The sequence below is a fragment of the Pteronotus mesoamericanus genome, unplaced genomic scaffold, assembly GCF_021234165.1.
Source record: "Pteronotus mesoamericanus isolate MK-2021 breed Mesoamerican mustached bat unplaced genomic scaffold, CSHL_Meso_final contig_2, whole genome shotgun sequence".
Classification (NCBI taxonomy): domain Eukaryota; kingdom Metazoa; phylum Chordata; class Mammalia; order Chiroptera; family Mormoopidae; genus Pteronotus; species Pteronotus mesoamericanus.
In genome coordinates this window covers 24508585-24515559 of record NW_026555084.1, presented here as the reverse complement: position 1 = coordinate 24515559, position 6975 = coordinate 24508585, and positions in this window count along the sequence as shown.

The window sequence follows — 6975 nt, the reverse complement described above, 5'->3', positions numbered from 1 at the left end:
CAACTTTCCAGTCCCCTCACCCAGGACCAGTCTGTAAAGTAGGTAGCTTTCTTGTTGCCAGTCCCCTCCTCTCTCCTTTCTGCAAATGGTCTCATTTCGTATTAAGGGCCAGGAGTTGAGTCTCTGCTACTTGATACCTACTATGAAACTTCTACTCCATCTGTCCTATACATGATGACAGATAAATCTCCCTTAAGTACAGGTCCTATCATGTCACTGTATAACCAGTACAGAAACCTGCAATGATTCCTTAACACATAATATCATCTAAATCCTTACCCTTGTACTCAAGGCTCTTTGAGATCTGATCCTAATCAATCTTTTCAATCTTCTCTCTCCTGTCAAACTGACTTAGTTGCTATTCCCTATGCACGCCTCACATTTTACAATGCTAAGACTTTGCTCATCCTATTTGTCAAATTGTGCCCGGTGGATCAGAAGCATCAGTTTTACCTGGGAGCTTGTGAGAAATACAGGATCTCAGTCTCAACCTAGATCTACTGAAACAGATTCTGCATTTTAACATGATTTTCAGGTGTGCCTATGCATGTTAAGTTTTGAGAACCACTGTAAAACTATCAAATGCTTTTCCATGTGTTTGAAGGGCTATTATTATCATTAATTTATCTCCCTACAGAATATGTAAGTACCTAGAAAGCAAAGGGCTATCCAAATTATGTGCCTAAGATATGTTGTCCAGCCCTCAGAGACAAAGGAATACATTAAGTAAATATTCAAAAATCTATAGGTTGACTAAATTGGTTTCAGTTCTGCAGCTAAAAATGTAACTAAAATCACCATCCTTTACTTCACTGTCTGACAAACTAGGCCTAACATAGACATCGTACCCACACAAACAGACATGCATACAAACACAGGGTCTTTTATGGATAAGATTTTTAACAGAAAACAAAATTGCAAAAGAAAATGATATTAAAACCTGACTAATAGCAAAACTGTTTCTGAAGCAAATGAACAAACGCTTTAAGTTCCCTTTAAACTAAAACTGAGGAACTACGTTTACTTGATGGGCTCCAAGGTCATTCTGGGCTCTAGTATTCAATGATTTTTATGATTCTAGGTGACATCACTTCTACACTGTACACCCTGCACCCCCTGCCACCGTAACTGTAGGAACCAGGGACAGCCCTGAGATTAAGTCTGAAGCTGCAAAGCCTGACTTCCTGTCTTAGTTCTCTCTAAACCCCAGCTTCTCTGTAACCTCCCTGAAAAGCTCCAGCTCTGCACATGTGTCTACTATCATTACACCTCCCCCGCGACCTCCTGGCACTGCAAACTGCCCCTTGCCTTCATGAGCTTGTCACTGTCACACTTCTCACTCTCTCACACAGTTCAACATTGCCAAGGTAAAAGTAAGCTAAACTAATAGTGTTAAAAGAAGAAAGTTAGGAAAGAAATATGTCCTGCTAACCTTCCTAATCACCACCTTCTCCCTTGTATAATTCTTTAATAACTTTCCTGAGAGAACTGCAGTGGGGTATCATTATATCATATTCTATAATGAAGGCACTGGACCTAGTGAGCATTTATCCTTGGGATCTCAAATATTTTATTTACTAAACACGGTTTCAGTTCTGCCCCTTCCAAGACCACTGATGTAGGTCTTTGGGGGTTTTGACCTAGAACTATTTCACATCTCAAAATAGAATCAATGCAGTTACTATACACCTCTCGCATTTTGCAAAAGCTTTTCACACACTGTACAATTCTTTTCATCTTAATATCACATATATTTTCTTACAAATCTAAGAAATAGTAAAGATCACTGTCAGAGTTAAGTTTCTGACCTAGTGTCCTATGTATGATAGGATCATTGGTGGATATTTCTGTTCATATACTAATGAAGCCCCTCCTGAACCCAAAGGCTAGTTATGAAGTAGAATGTCAGGCTTTTCCTTAGAATGCTGGTCCCCTTTCATCCTAATTCCCAAGAAGTGTACAGGTTAAGGAAGTATATTTCTTATAGCAGAGGTTAAGAACTCTCTGCTTTAGAGATAGATTGTGTGGATTTCTTCCTAGCTCCACTGTTTACTAGCTATGCATCTTTGGGTAATTTGTGTAACCTCTCAAAGTTTATGTTTCCTTATTTGTAAAAGGAGAATAATAATATCTCTACATCTTGGGTTTTTGTGAATTAATGAGAAAATTATGAGTAGTACAGTGCCTGGGAAATTAATTTCATTTTACAATTGCTAAAAATCAACCTCAGAGTAGATTGTGCAAAGATTTTATTTTATTTTATTTTTGCAAAGCCAGCTTAATGCTACAGAGTCTCCTCTCTAGGACTCTTCTAATTACATGTAGCTCTAGCACATACTGCTGTCCATGTGGTGGGTAACCTGACTCCCAACTAACGACAGTATGTGGTCTTAGCTGTCCTTGTGCACACAGAATTCCTCTTGGCAGTAACTCTGCAAGTGAGTGTACAGCAAATAGAAATGTAACATCCTCTTTTAAAAATTGTGCATGATCTTATAATATAACAACTTATATATGCAGGCCAGTGGCATCAAAAAGGACCAATTTCCTTTCTATTTTAGGTTAAATATCAAAGAAAATACAGGAGGCAACCTACCTATGTTTCTCTCTTATATCAATGTCTGTCTGTCTTTCTGTCTCACTCTCCCTCTCTCCCTCTCCCCCTTAAGTGAGTATTATAATTTTAAAAAAGAGAGAGAGAGAGACAAATGGAGGAGTGGGATGTATTCATGGAGAAATCTGTATCTTTGTCTGAATCAGTTTATCAGAGGATTGGTATAAAACAAATCAGTTTTATGTGGGCTCAAGTAAGTGATAGCTTAGGGGGCTAAGTCTGAAGGAAGAAAACACTGCAACAGCAAGGGACAGGATTCTGGGGAGGGAGCAGATAAAAGAGCTGCGGAGAGCCTGCAAAATACAAACTGTGTTGATTCGGCAGTTCTGCCAAAAGTCAAACCGAAAGTTGTTGATTGCTGCTTAGACAGTAAGGCTCTCAGCTGCAGGCCACTTTTCTCCTGACATCTCTCGTCAGCACTGTCACCGCAGGTGCTGCACAGGGAGACCAGGAAGTGCTGTCGGTCATTCTCCTGGAGTCTAGGCCTCTGCCACCACTGCTCCTTTGTTCCAGGGCTGGTTCAATTTCAATATTTTATCCTCGAATAAGAAAAACAACTCCTAAACCCAATCTTCAACTAAATTCAAAAGTTCTCTAACAATACAAAGTAAAATGTAGCTTCCACATAATTCAAACCAATCACCTGTTGTCTTATTATTTGAACCCTAAGATCTGAATTTTTTTTAAATAGAAGAGCTCTACAAATTGGGTATTTTAAAATTAGTTCCTATGTTGCCATAATTGAGGGTTCAAGAAATCACAATAAAACAAAGTGGGGGGAGTTTTTATTTCAAAGAGAAATGATTCTTGGAACACCTGCTCTTAGAGCTAAGCCTCCATGTGAGAAAGCCAACTACCCTGAGGTCACCATGCTGTGAAAAGTCCAAGCCACATGAAGAGGTCCCAGAGGAATAGAAACCATATGGAGAGAAAGAGACAAACCGATAGACCAAGAGGCACCAAATAGTACCAAGGTGCCAGTCATGTGAGTGAAGAAACCACCTTAGAAAAACGCAACTAGGCCCAGATGCCCCATCTGACCACACATGGATCGGAGATGAACCACCCAGCTACGCACTCATTCATCTCAGGTATTGCATGTTTTAAAAAGTTCTTGTGGCACACCAGTCAAAAATCACTGATTTAATGTTTTGAAAACAAAAAGGTGATTTCTTTTCTGAAAAGCAAGAAAGTAAGAATACAAGAAAGAGCCAAATATGGTAAAGAAATAAAGAGATCTGAGCACTGGCTGGGTAGCTCAGTTAGTTGGAGTGTCATCCCAATTTACCAAGGTTGTGGATTTGACCCCCAGTCAGGGCACATTCAAGAATCAACAAATGGATGCATCAATAGTGTATGTGCTGCCAAAGCGAGCCCTGAGTGCATACATAAATGGAACAACAAATCAATGTTCTCTCTCTCTGTCTAAAAATAAATAAATAAATAAATAAATAAATAAATATTTTTAAAAAGAGAGATCTGAAAAAATACAAACCTACTGTTACTCAAAAGTGGTCTAAATAAATGGGTAAGGTGTATGTTTAGAATTTCCCATGTACCAAAACTTCCTTAAGAACTTTTCAAAACCATCATCTAAATACTCAGTTGATGTCAAATATCACCTTTTCAGCTTGAACACGTTCATAAGTCAAATTCAGTCATTTTTGCGGGGACTGACACACCTGTGCCACAGAAAGCAGAAGCTCTGGACTTGTTCAAAAAGTGATGAAAATCATCATAAACCAATACATACAGATAACTCACAACTCCTTTCCTGACTTAACTCATGTACCTCTTTCCTCAATTATTTTCTCCCTTCTTCTTGCTCTGTTAGATATAATACAAAAAATATCTATCTTCCATAATATCTGTTGTTTTGTGGACACTTCAAAAAAATTATCTTTTTCTGTAAGTGAAGGTTACTTAGTATGGCATTTGTTAACATACAGTGGATAAACAAATATTTAATATAAATCTAAAATAGACAAAATCATGTGACATTTTAAAACATTTGAAATATATGCTGCTACCTTGCCTTACCTCACTTCTTTCCCCAATTTTTGTCCAATGTAGCTACTATCAGATTCTTCAGTTGCTCACTTTCAGAAAGATTTAATATTCTATTTTTCAGACCACTAGACCTACATTATATTCATTAAGTTAGCATAACCCTCCAGACATCCAAGCTATTCAGGCAATGTTATAAGGGCATTATCATTGTTCATTTGTATGATCTCTATGTATCCTGACATCTTTCCAGTGTGAGAGTGCCAAGGTCTTGGACTCTTCATTTGGTGGAGTCTAATTCTGTTCTCTTTACAAAGAGCTAGGGTTACATTCAGCAAAGGTTACCATTTACGTGAGACATGAAGCCTGCTAGCATAACTCATCACCAAAGTAAAATCCCTAGCTATTTTTTCTCTCAAGGACATACCGAGTGCTACCTAAAATCAAGAAGGAACACTTCAGGGTGGGTCACACATAGAACACATATGTATCCAGAATCCACATTTTCATTTCAATACTCTGGAGTATGGTATTATTTCATAGCGGTCAAGCAAAAAGTTTTTTTTTTCTTTTTAAAACATCATTTTCTAACCACTAAGGAAAATACATGAGAATCAAACATAAAGACTACAGTGGCTTTAGCTAGAGAACTCAATACTTAAAGAAAGCTTTCGTTTACAAATTATTCCTTTTCTGGAAGTGGGAGGGGGAATTCTCATGTTTGGTTTTGTTTTATCATTTACTCAATGCTTTCCAAAGATTTGTTTTCATAAATAAATAACACTTTAAATTGTTTAAGTAATTCTAAAGCTCAGCCCATCTTTTAAACTTCTGCATTATGGACAGGCAGTCTAGGCCACAGCCTGAAATGCCAAATGCTTCTGCTTTTAGCCCAATGTTCATCTTTCTTCATCTTATTCTCTCATGGAATTTCATCTATTCTGGTAATTATAAATCAGCAATTTTTAAAGCAGGATCAGACCCTGAGATTTAAAAATATTTAAAAAGAGCAAATGGATCTAGAGGAAACCTTAGGGACCACCCCACTTCTCGCTTCTCATTAGATATGAGATCACTGAGATCCCAAAGGGTCTTGGTCAAGACCATGTAACTAATTAATGACAGATATAGAATCAAAAGTTCTTTGTGGGGTCATGTGATCCAAATGTTGGATTGAATAAATGAACCATCATAAACATAGTAAAAAGAAAGGGTCGGGTTACAAATGCAGGAGATCCTGACTCTAATCTTTTGAATTATTGGCTATAAAGTGAGCTCTAGACTTTCAAGTAGCTAACACAGAGGGAAATACAACCATTATTAAGGTTTGCAGTATCTGTGAGGAAAAACTAAACTAGTAGCATAGGAGAAGCCCAATTATTCATGATACTAAGAACTGAGATATATTCCTCTACTAAGTCCTTGTACAGATAATATGAACATTGACAACATCCTTCCTTACAGTAAACACGGCAATTTATTTCATTAGGTTTCTTATTATAACTTCAGACCAAAACACAAATTCACAGACACTAATATATGCCCTCTGAAATTATGTTTTTGGGAGATAACTCAGTATCTCTTCTGGGTACAAGTGCTATCATCTGGATTTTTTAAACTGAGAATATTAAAGTAGTTCCATCTTAGTCAAGAATGTAGATGTTCTGGATTGACCTGCTGTCTATAACTAACCTAGTGTGATTACAAGCAGTTGAACTAAATATCACTAAGTTACAGTGAAATTTAGCAGAATTTCTTTTTTTCTCTTTCTTATAGGTACCCAGGGAAGTAAGAAAACATTTTCTCTCTGTGATTGGGTTTGGAATATGCTACAGAAATGTCAGAGAAAAGATGCATGTGAATGGGCATTTGTTGCATATGAATTTAGGGAGAATTCTACTTTAAAAAGTACACCAAAAATGCCCAAACTCTGAAGTTCTTATTTGCTTTATAAGTTATTTCTTATGCATAATTTAAGTGCTTAGTAACAGTCCCCTGACTATTGGACTAAGACAAAGGAAGTCTAAAGGGAAACTATTAGGAAACATAATCCCCTAATAATTGATTAAAAAAACCCTGAAATTATTATGCAAATCAAAAGAAAAATAAGGATTATAGGTTTAAAATATGACACATTCAAATGTGTACAGTTAAGCATTTCCATCAAAGCCACCTCTGATCTTTCACCAGATTGTGTTTGGTTTTGTTTCCTCCACAGGATAGAGGAGGAAACCACTATAGTTTCTCTGACCATCAGTTCCCAGGTTAATAAAACCTCCAACATCAGATCAAATTATTCTACCTTAGTTCAACCACTGTGTACTGACCCCCAGAGGGCAGGTTCAGTTTTAGAG